Source organism: Emydura macquarii, unplaced genomic scaffold (assembly GCF_026122565.2).
Source record: "Emydura macquarii macquarii isolate MOO-44397 ecotype Brisbane River unplaced genomic scaffold, CSIRO-AGI_Emac_v2 contig_2473, whole genome shotgun sequence".
Lineage (NCBI taxonomy): Eukaryota > Metazoa > Chordata > Testudines > Chelidae > Emydura > Emydura macquarii.
Window position 1 is genome coordinate 42,673,812 of NW_027132610.1, and position 12,495 is coordinate 42,686,306.

General features: G+C 40.3%; 1 long non-coding RNA gene across 1 annotated transcript in view; it reads left to right on the forward strand.

The window, feature by feature from the left end:
- Positions 1-11,732, forward strand: part of LOC137162892 (uncharacterized) — a 31,051-nt gene extending 19,319 nt beyond the window's left edge. Inside the window, exon 3 of the long non-coding RNA XR_010922552.1 lies at positions 11,655-11,732. This is a non-coding gene — a long non-coding RNA (uncharacterized lncRNA). The remainder of the gene's footprint in view (positions 1-11,654) is intronic.
- The last annotated feature ends 763 nt before the right edge of the window (positions 11,733-12,495 follow it).

Consider the following 12,495-nt stretch of genomic DNA (forward strand, 5'->3'; position numbering starts at 1 on the left):
CCTGGGGACAATGGTTCTTGACAACAGGATGTGAGAATTTATATTTAAATGTGGGAATGTCCCATGAAAAGTGGAACATTTAGCACATTCCGTCCCTACTTTTTCCATACCTTTAGATACAGCAGCTTTTGTGAGTGTCATAAATGTGGGTAAATTCACATACCATATTCGTTAGAAGTTACAATACATGATAGATTATTTTACAGATGGAATGGCAGCCCTAAAGGGATTAATTCTGCCAGGTTATACGGACCCCCAGTTTAGCAAAGCTTAGAAAGAGAAGTAAAGATGTGAATGCCAAATTCACCGGTGCCTGCCATTTGCAAGCACAGAGTTAAAATGATCATAGTCACCTCAATGGGAGCAGACAGATTTCAAATATTTTGTTTTAAACTCAACCCTGTTATTTAGATCTAATGAAAACTACACAACTCCTCCCCTCAAAACTCTCTGTTAATATAGGACTTGAAGTACAGGGCCAAATTTTTAGAGGAGGGTGATTGAGGTATAGATGCTATGTACATACATACATGCCTACAGTTTCATGAATATTTAACATGCATACAGGTGTTTATTGTAGATGTCTAAAGTTCTGATCCAGCACCTTCTGGGACTAGGCCCTTGTACCCAGTTGTGGTAATTATGCACTCAATCATTGTAATGATACATGCAAATTTCAGTGAGCTACTGAGCATGTATTTTTATACATGGAAATGTGCGTCTATCTAGCTAAAATTTGATTCTGCTATTTTGCAATGTGCAGCCAGCAGGGGGAACACAAGTTAACAATCTTTCCTCCTTGAGTGGGTGGTGCCTAGTCAAAGCAATGACTGAAACATAAATAGGAAGGCATGTGCATTTCAGCGCCATTGATAACATAGTGGAAAAAATAATTGCCAGATGCAGGACGATGTAAGGCGAGGAATGTTTACTTTAAGCTTCGAAGAGGACCATGTGTACAGTGTAGGTTAAAAAATAAACTTGAAAAATGTAATTAATGACATCTGTTTAACCAAGGAATTGTTGTTTTTTTGTGAATTTAAATGAGATCCTTTAACAAAGGTTCTCTTAAAAAATAAATCCTTTGTTTCTCTGAAAGGCCAATGTAACTCTTTCTACCACAGAACGATACTGGAGTAGTGGTGGGAGGGCAGAATCATTCTCCCAAGAAACTGCATTCTACTTTATGCTGATCTTCCTTTTCCTATGTGGGATTGAGATCAGCTGCCTCTAAGGAACCCATCCCCCTTATGTTTAGGCCCCTGGAAGACCCTCCATAGGTCTAGGAATTGGCATGAGTGGGTGGATGCATGGAAAGTTGGGAGTCTGGGAGGGATGTATCCTTGGTGATAATTAGCAAGTCTACAAACAAGTTAATGCAGCTTGAGGCTGAATGCATGTTTTGGTGGATCCCTAGAGCAGCAATGGTTTGTGGAAGCCTTGGCAGCACAGGTCTTCTTGAGCCATGCTGGTCATGGATCAATGGGGTATTGGGCTCTAGGGCTGATAAGGAGGCCACTGCAGAGATGGCCCTATGTTTTCTAGCAGATCAACATGTGTCTGTGCGGAGCTATGGGTAACTGTGAAATGTGGGGTTTGAACATTCCTTCCCCTGGAGAGGGACTCACAAAGACTTCCTTCCCCAACAGGACCCCTTGCTCCTACAGTCCCTGCTGCTATTCTGTAGGATAAGCAAGTAGCAAATAGGTTTTTGAACAGTATTACAATGCATTGCTATGACCTTAAATATGCCAATTGAATTCAATGGTGCAGCAGTCTCAGTGATTTCAATGAGATGTTAGTACTGTAAAGGAGCTAATCAAACCATTCGCACAAGACAAGGGCCCCATCCATACCACACAGAACACCAGTGCAAACACATTATTCAGACTATGAAATATTATTCTAAGCCAGTGTTTTTCAAACTACAGTCCATGGAGACCTGGCTCATTACACTGTGCTAACTCTCCTTCTTGCTTTCAGCTGCTAAATCGCATTAAGGGATATTAAATACTTTCCTAATATTAATTTTCCATATAAGTGTTTGCTGGAGTTGCCACATGGATTTTATGTGATTGCAAATGGGACAACAGGTGTCCACGAGCTGTATTAAGCTGTAGTCTACATTGCAAAAAAATTGCTATTCAAATTACACAATGCAATTAAATTCTGAGAACTCCCTCTTCAATAATGTTAATAACCCATTCATTTTAAAGTGACTTTGCTATCTGTCTATCTATCTATCTATCTGCACTTAGGTTTTCTAGAATGGAGCTAAGTATAAGAGCAATGGAGACATTCTCACACTGGAGTCTGGGGTGCACAAGTTAAGCAGGATGGAACTCTATTACTTTAGAAGTGGATTATCTTTTAGAACTCTATCACTGCTTGGCTCGGGGACACCCGAAAGCCAGGGTATTTTTCAGATATGGGAAAATGGATTCTGTAGGGATGGTGCCAGTGAATAACGAGTGTTGAATCTGAAAGATAGACCATACAGGTCACCTGTTTGTAGCAATTCAGAACAAGTTCTTGCCTCTATCAAGGGAAATGAGAAACTCTTCTTTCCAAGGATCACAGATTTTATTTTATCCTGATTGCACATCGTCATGTTAAGCGAAAGAGGAAAGTGAAAGAATTTATTCAACAATACTTGAGGCTACGTCAGAGAGGACTCTGCTTTACAGTCACATCCTCAGAGGAAGCAAATGGTCTTATTAATTCCCATACTGCAGACACTGAAATGGAAGTAATTGTTGTTAATGCACAGCCAGTCAGCTCAGAGATATAGATAATTTTAGCTCCCCATTTGAGAGTTAGAAGTATACTTCAGTTTCTGTAATGTTGCATATTCACTATTTCTTATTTCATTCAAATTACCAGAAGCTGTGAGTGGAAGACAGGAGTGGATCACCCTATAATTGCCTTGCTCTGTACATTCCCACTGAAGCTCTGATATGGGTCACTGTCAGAGTAGGTCTCCACCATGGGTCTCCAGCACCCAAGGGCCAATACTTGCATTTGCACCTCCCCCCTGTTGGTGGCAGCGCCCATTGCGGGGATGTCTGTGGGCCCATTTCCCACTCTCCCCCACTACCCCTTTCTTCTGTGGGGGCAGCAGGGATGGCAGGGAGCAGGAGTGACGGGGCAGATGCCCCCGGGCCACCCGGCAGTGGGGGGTAAGAGGAGTGCTAGGTTCTTCCCCGGAGCCCTGCTGTGCGGCCGGGGTCCCTGCGGCTTCCTTGTTGTGCCCAGTGTGGGTGCAGAGGGGCCGGGAGGATGCTTGCTCCCACCGCAGCAGGAGCCCTTAGCTGCTGGCAGGCCTGAGCCGTGGTCGGCGCAGCTGCCAGAGATATCAAAGCCCGGTGACCCCTGACCACCTGTGACAGCAGGTGGGGGCTTCTCTGAGGAGGGTCCGGACAGCGCCCCACACAGGCCGGCGCCTGAGGCCTTAGCCACTCCCGCCCCCACCACTTCTGGTTTGGAAGTGGTGTGTTACCCGGGCCTGCCCCCCAGATGGTGTGTGTCAGCCCCTTGGTTTCGGCCTCAGAGGGAGGCCACACTGCTTTGCTACAGTCAGAGACAGCATTCTGGGCAAGATGGACCCTGGTCTGACTTAGTATTGGCAGCTTTTATGTTTTATGTAAATTACTCTTAACACTCTCTGAAGAGAAGTGACTGGAGAGGAAAGGTTAAACCAAACAACCCAAATTAACGTCATTAACAGAATGTGTACCTACCTTGCCGTAAGTATGTGTACATACCATACTGTAAGTATGCGATCCTGTCCTTTGTCCTCTCTCATCTCTCTCTTGCTCTCTCTTTTTTAAAATATCTAATTGTAACGCCACATTGTATCTCTTTGGGGCATGGATTCTCTTTCCTTATTTTTGTGAGGAACCTGCTATATTTCTGAGTACCTGAAAAATAATTCTGAATAATATTCCATGCTATTCTCCACCTTTTATGATATTCTGATTTTTTTTACAAACATCCAACCAAGATATAGTAGAATGGGGGATTGGTGCTATTCACCCTTGAAAAAATGAGGGGTGGACAGGTTGACCAGTATTTCCTAGAGACAAATGGTGTGAAGGCGGCCATAAAGGCTTGTGTCTTTCCATAAGAAAATGTAAGTGGGGAAGTCTGGGCCTAATGGATGTGGGCCTTGGCCTAACTTGCCGAGATTGGTGATCTCAATGAGTTTCTTGCTAGCTTTGAAACACAAAACTAGCCGAATTTCTCTGAAGTTTTGTAGTTATCTCTTGTGTCAAAGTCCATAAGGTGAAAGGTGTGAACTGGATTGTCTGTCTGGATTAAAATAATTTATTTTTCATACAAAGTATTGTATCAAATATTATATGAAGCATTGCTAAAATAGGGACAAAACAGGTTAAAGAATATTTAGATAAATTGGTATTTAAGCCAGCCGGGCCTGATGAAATTCCTTTTAGGTTACTTAGGGGACTAGCATTCTCAGAACTGTAAGCAATTATTTTCAAGAGCTCATGAAGGATGGGTGAGGTCCCAGAGGACTGGAGAAGGGCAAACATAGTACCTATCTTTATAAAAGGGAACAAAGAGGACATGGGGAATTACAGACTAGTTTGCCTAACTTTGATACTTGGAAAAATACTGGAACAAATTATTAAACAATCATTTTGTAATCACGTAGAGTATAACAGGGTTATAAGGAATAGCCAGCAAGGATTAGTCAAGAATAACTCATGCCTAACCAATCTAATTTCCTTCTGTGGCAGGGTTACTGGCCTAGTGGATGGGTGAATCAGTAGATGTGATATACCTTGACTTTAGTAAGACTTAGGATACAGTCCCACATGACATTCTCATAGGCAAACTAAGGAAATGTGACCTAGATGAAATGACTATAATGTGGGTGCACAACTGCTTGAAAGACTGTACTCAAAGAGTAGTTATGGTTTGCTTTAAAACTGGCAGAACTTATCTATTGAGGTCCCACTGGGGTCAGTCCTGGCTTTGGCACTATTCAATACTTTCATAAATAACTTGGGTAATGGAGTGGAGAGAATGCTTATAAAATTGGTGGATGACACCAAGTCTGGAAGGATTGCAAAGCACTTTGGATGATATGATTAGAATCCAAAACAACCTTGAGAAATTGGGGAATTTGTCTGAAATCAACAAGATGAAATTCAGTTAAGACAAGCGCAAAGTACTGCACTTAGGAAGGAAAAATCAAATACACAGCTACAAAATGGGGAATAACTGGCTAGTGATAATAATGCTGAAAAGGACCTGGGAGTTATAGTGAATCACAAATTGAGCATGAGAAAACAATGTGATGCAACTACAAAAAAGACTAATGTCATTCTGGGGAGTATTAAAGGAGTGTTGTATGTAAGACACAAGAAATAACTGTCCCGCTCTACTTGGCACTGATGGGACCTTAGATGGTGTACTGTGTTTAGTTCTGGGCACCACACTTTAAGAAAGATGTGGATAAATTGGAGAAAGTGCAGAGGAGAGCAATAAAAATGACAAAAAGGTTTAGAAAACTTGACCTATGAGGAAAGGTTAAAATAACTGGGCATGTTTAATCTTGAGAAAAGAAGAGCGAGGTGGGGACCCGATCATAGTATTTAAATATGTTAAGGGATGTTATAAAGAGAACTGTGATAAGTAGTTAATCTCTGGAAGAGGTTTTCAGGGGAGGTTGACGAGTCCTCATCTTGGTGATTTTTATGAACGTGTTAGACAAATACCTGTCAGGGGTGGTCTGAGTTTACTAGGTTCAGAGCAGGAGGCTGGACTTGATGACTTCTCAAGGTCCCTTCCAGCCCTACATTTCTATGATTGTGTGCTCATGGAAGCAGATGTTACAGTGAAAGTTATACTGTACTCTTCAGCCTTCTATAATAACTACATTCACATGCGCTCAAAATATTCTTTTTTTTTTTTTGGCAGAGGTTTTCCTTGCATGGTAACAAATAGCATTAGTAACATATACTAACATATTAGTACATGGCTTATGTCTTCTCTCCCTTGAATGCTGGATTCCAACCACTTTTCAGAGAGCAAATGACCTATCTGCCCCATGACAGTGTAAGCAGTACTGCAATAGCAACTTAGTTAACTCCGCTTTTCCATTTCCCAAGTATGCCTGAGGCTGTTTATATTTTATTCTATCAGGACAAAAGCAATAGCACAGCAGTACAGCAAATAACCTTCAGTAAGGACATAGGAGCACATTTTGTGAAGGGATACCCCTACTGTATCTACTAGAGCATTGCCATCAGATGCTAAAATGTTGGGTAGATGCTGTCATTTTTGAATGTCTTCTATGTGTATTACTTTTTGTTCAGTGTTCATTTCAGTTTGCAAATATTTCAGTCCACTTAACTGGATATTAAAAATCTACATTCAGATACATTAAAAAAAATCTTTCTCTCGATGTATTTGCTCATAGCAAGCAGAAGATACTTACATAACAAGCAGTTTTTGTATCTGCCTTTTATATAAAAAAAAAGGCTTCAGAGCTATTAGTTTTGTATTTTGTAACTCCTGTGCTATCAGTTTCTGGTAGAGACCAGGTTTGTTAATACTATAATATCAACAATATTCTCCTATAAAGTTTGGGTAACAGTGTAAAGGTTACACCTGAAGACTTGCTTCTCACTGAATCAATGATATGATTAAATGCAGACTGAAAACGTGCTCGAAGTTTAGCAATGTGCCATTGAAAAAGTAGTTAGTATGATTTGCTCTCTGCCTTTCTCAGATGTCATTAAAAATTTCAGCCTAAACTACTGAATAAAGATGTTGAAGGCAAACCCCTTTGCTTTTGTGGAAGCCTGTCAAATCTCTTACATTTCTAAGGGATGAGACCATTTTCACTAACTGAGGACAATGTTAGAGTTTTGACAGTTTTTGTATTTTAGCATTAATTGATCTGCCTCATGAAAATATTATACCATGACACATGGACTGTAGAGAATTCAATGAGGAAAATGATCCCATAATTTGAGTAGAACCTATAAATGAGTACAATGAATCAAGTGGAGCCACCAGAGTAGAAAAGGAAGGTCACTACAGTGATGAAGTACTAATAGGACAAAGCCACTCTGTTAGCTGTGAGGAGGAGGGAACAGTGGTTATTTGAGGATAGGGGAAAAGAACTAAGAGCTGTAGGGACACATAAATATAGTGCAGTATTCCACAGTAAAGGCTCAAAACACTGTAGCCTTACATTTAGTTTACTTGTGGACACACTATACTTTATAAATTTGTGCACGTGTACCTTACTCCTGCAACATATCGGACTAAAAATCGGAAGATATGAGGATGTCTTGTTGATTTGTAAGGGTGCGTGTGTGTCTTTAAAAAAAAAATAGGACCGATCAGAAAGACTGAATGAAGATTTGTGAGAAAATTGAGTGTGGGGTGGTCATGGAGCACTTCCATGTTACTCCCCCATTGTTCTTGACTCAATTTTACTTCTAATTGCTGTCACAGAAGTTTCCTTATGACCAACCCAATGGGCAAAGGTTTAGAGAAGCACTGATGCCAATCCATGGATGGGCATGGGGCTGATGCTGGCCTTGATCCTGCAGGTCTTTCACATGTGCAACTCCTGTTGATTTTAGCAGGCTAATGCCTTCCAGGATGGGGCTCATTATGTGAGCAGTGAAGCCAATACAGATTTACTAGAGGTAGAGTATTTTACTTCCACAGTAGTAAGCTTAATGTTCTCCTGTTCATAGCACCACACAACACTTACTGTGCTGGCTCAGCCTGCCTAGCCATCTAAGTTTATCATTTTCACAAACCTTACTGAATAAGTATAGGCTTCCCCTCACCCCCTCCTTCACTTGTGGCTTTTAAACAGGAAGGAAGTATCATTTTCTTCTCCTAGCACAAAGAGAGCTCTGAGCATCTAATTACAGTTACTGTGAGCAAATGGAACCAGAAAGGCACTTCCCTGTAGCTAAAAGGCACATGCAGGGCTCTCTCTGACTTTTCCCAGACTAAGATTGAAATATCTGCTCTCTAAATTATTCCATTGCTTTACAGAGGAAGTATTAATTACATGACTGCAAATGTAGATCAGGGTAGGATGTAATTACAGGGCAGGCTTTGTGTCTGTTGTCCAACAGAATTAGACAGGAAGTGCTCATGATACCAGCCGTTTCAGGTGTTTTGCAGCCCATTATATTCCACAGTTCTCACCAGGTCTTAAAAGTGGATCAGGTGACTCTTTCTGATGCCCTATTGTCTGGAAAATCCACAAAGCTGCTATTACCACAGGGACATGATTTTTACAAGTCTGGAGGTTTTAGATTTTATGGAAAAAATGTGAACTAAAATCAACTCTGGGTTCCCTCTCCTCACCCCCACCACTGCCTTAAAAATAGACCTTTCTTTCAGCTTTGCTCTCAGGTTTTCTTAATTTTAACCCACTGTTTGCTGTGGATGCCTCTGTGTATGTGTACTGCATCCATTTGACTAATACATTGGCATATTACACTAGCCCAATAGTTAATGGGCTGTACGAGGTAGGTCATGTTGTGTATTGACAGAGAACGGTTTGAAGATAATTTTCATTTTTTTTCCATATAAAACTTTACTAACTCCCGCTACCCCCTCATAAGGAACCAGTAAATAGAGGCCATTTTTATGTAGGGAAGTAATTTGACCGACTTAGGATCTATGTAGAGTGATGTTCATAGATCAAGATGTCACTGGACTGGCATAGGTAATGTGACAAAGAAGTCATGCCAGACACCGGTAACATAGTGACTATGAATGGAAAGGCCATAAGGAACTTTTTCCCTCCTCTGGACACATCCCAGAATGCAGGAGCTTTTCCCTCCATACTCTTCTGGGGATGCACGGCACTACGAAGGAACTGGGGAAAGAGTGGAGCACAGGCAGGACCACTGCTCTCCCCATTGCCCTAGAGTCTTCTATCTCCCTCATCCTCCATGTGGAGTTATTTGCCAAGTACTGTGAATTTTCATTTCTTCCTCACTCCTTTGGCCTTTCTCAAGCTTCCCACTTAACTGCTTCTCGAGGTCCCTCCCAGTTCTACGATTCTATTGTTCTATGATTTCCTTACTATCTAGGTATTGCTGTGCTGCCCCTCAGATTGGAATAGACCCCCGCTTCCTTTAGGCCAACTGAGCAACCTTCCCAAGACACATTTTTTAAGTCTTTCAGTGAGAATCCATGAAAGACATACAATTTTTTAAAAAATCTGCACTATTTTGAGATTGGACTTTGTGGTCTTTGACTGTTTGTATTTAATAAAAATATAATTTTATTGCTTGGTTAGTACCAACAATGTGTTCAGCACCATACCAACCCCCCTCCCCACCCAAAGAGTCTTTCCTGGAGTCCTGTCCAGTTTGGTATGATCCTTGGAGCGTTGACCATCCCTCCTCCTTATATTGCACTCATTACACTTTGGTCTTCAGGCAAAAGTAATGTTGATGTATGCTCTTGATGTCATGCTTTCTGTGATTCCTTTTTTATTATTCTAAACATTGAGAATTAGCCATCACCTAACTTTTATATCAGTTCCTGATATTTATCATATGTTTTATATTAGGATTTAACATCTTAATATTGTATTTACAAATAAAGAAAATGAGTAGTAACTGGATTTCTTTAATTTATTTAAAATTACATAAACAGTATCGATGCTTAGATACTATAATGACATGTGCCTTAGAAATTCCTAGAATAGATAGGATAACTATTACGTATGCACAGATCCCATGAATACAGACATTTTATATATATATACTCATGTATACTGTGTATATAGTATAGGGAGATGTGGAAAATGTTTACATTCGTTCTTGAAGGAATGACCTTAATAATTCATTCTGGGTTCTACCTCTCATGAGTTACAGTTGCCTCACTTGTGAGATATTTTCCATATCTTGAAAAGTCCCTAATAAATTCTGATATTTTCCTAAGTGTGGAAATAATTAGTAGTTCATGATGTCACAAATTTGCAAGTTATTTTCATAGTTGTGATTGCTAGAAACATGTATTTCCTCTCTGTTCCCAGATGCATAGTCTGTTCTACGTTCGTTTCAGTGAGAATTGGAAATTGGCTTGGTTTTTTTTTAAAGAGTTTTCCTTTCCCTCAAATATTCTTTTCATTACTTAGACACTGTGCAACAGTTAAGAATATTGTAAAGCGGTATGATGCTTAAGAATAGATAAAGGCACACATTGATTTTTAGGTGTTATTATATTGCATTTTTACATATTATGGTAGCCAAAAGCTTTCATATTTCAAGTGAGAGAGTCGTATTTTAAGGTAGCACTTAGAAGCTCCATTCATGGATCAGGGCCTCATTATGATAAGCACTGCATAAAGATATACTAAAAAGATGGTATCTGCCCCAAAGAGCTTACAATACAACTGAAGCAGGTTAAAACACATCTGTTCACACATATTCCTTCTCCCTGTTTATTGGGTAGCTATAAAAATACAGGGGCTAATATTAGAGGGAGGCTCAAATCAAAATTCCAGGCCTGAAAACCCCTAAAGCTTTGATCATGATCTGGATCCTACCTTTATGAGTGGCACCTGGCAGATCTGAACATTCCTGAATTAATCAGGGTTTGGACCTGGACATTCTCTTTGTGACTGAGGCCTATCTCTAATTAGTGCAAAAGAAGATCTATCCCTTGCTAAGACAATATAGGATGGAGCAGGAGAAATAACAGGAGAAAGAGTTCCACGACTAAGGCAGTGATCCTGCAAAAATGTATGCATGTGCTTAAATTTAAGCAGGAGTAGTCCCCTGGAACTCTCAGATGTGATTTCAAGGAGATGAGGTTGAAGAGCTTCACAGACAGGGCTATCTTCTTAAGAGATATTAGACATGGTGCAAACATCAGGATTTGCTCAGTTAATACATTTTAAGTTGCTTTTAATGCACGTGGATTTCATTTGTGACATAGTGTTCTACTTCCTTGAAAAATGCCTAGGGCATGATTTTGTTCATAGTAGTTGATTTGGCAACTCTTTCAAAGGGGGACAGGGCAGCAGACTTTTAAAGTGTCAGCATGACCTGATAATAAAATAGTAATGCATACAAAACATTACTGAAATGTGAAAAGATACATGTAACATGCAGGCTACTAAACAAAGAAAAATCTTGTGTAGAGCGTAAAGGAACCATAATGCTTACAAACTGCTCTAGGGTTTAAATACAATTTACTAAGAAACTTTTTATGGTAGCCAGCTTTGTAGCCATTGCTAATTAACTAAACAGGTAGTTCAAAATATGCCCAACTATGTCCAATGAATTTCCTTAGAGTTTCCATATTTCAAATTTCTCTCTGTAACTTTTGTGGATCATCAGGAATAAATAAAGTGTAATCCCAGCACCTGATTCATTTTCAGTTGATGCCAGCAGGTTTGGGGATTAATCATAGGTGTATTTAAATAGGAAAACCACTGCTAAACAGTATCTGAAATATATGCCACATGACTTCATATTTTGGAGGTATTTAATTTGGTAAATGTCTATGTATATTGTACTTAGGGAAAGAAATATATAATTGGGCTGAAAACACTGATTTCAATTGTATTTTTATATTGTGCATGAGAAAAATCCTTTCAATTTACCCATCACTTTTCTCTTATTCAGTGCAGTTATAGAATTGTAGTCTGTTCAAGCCGGCAAACAGGAGCACTAAAGAGTGAAGTTCTGCAAGGGTGTTCTCTGGGTGAAGGAGAAGTGATTCCATGACCCTTGGGGTGAGTTTATTGTCAGTTTGTTCGTCTGCTTGCTTGCTTAATTAAAGGTTACAGTGTGGTCTGTTTTGAGGGCTGTATGCTAAGCTAAGCAGTCTGCTAGTCTAGGCTGAGAGCTTATCAATGAGGCTTAGCCTGCTATCCTTTGATTCCTAGACTCTTTAGGATCTTTTGACAAGGGGACAGGCCTAACTCAGGGAGGCTAGAGATTTAAAAAGCCAGCTTTTAAGCAACCAGAGAAAATAGTGTACAGTGGAGTTTTGCGAGGGAGTTTAGACAGACAGATACACCTAACATACACACTCTAAACCTAGACCAATAGCCTCCCTTCTCCCCAAAAAACCCCTACAAGAATGAAAATATTGCAGGCAAAAAACCAGCAGCAGAGTGGGGGCTATCCAGTTTATTGCACCGAATGCAGCATGCCTCATGAGCAGGTGGTGAACATGTGCATGCGGCGCAAGCAGCTCATGGCCCTCTAAGACACAGTACAAGCTTGAGGCCAGAGTGAGTGAAATGGAGGCGCTAAGGAGACAGAGAAGTACATAGATGAGACTTTCAGGGACACAGTGGAGTGGTCACACCCCTAGTCGAAAAGTCTCTGTGTTGTTAAGGAGGATGAAAGTGAGTGAAGAATAGTCAAATGTAAAAGAGTCCTCCTTAAATATAACACATGAAGGCAAGCAACTGAATATTGACAAAATGTTCAAGTGCTTATATACAAATGCTAGAAG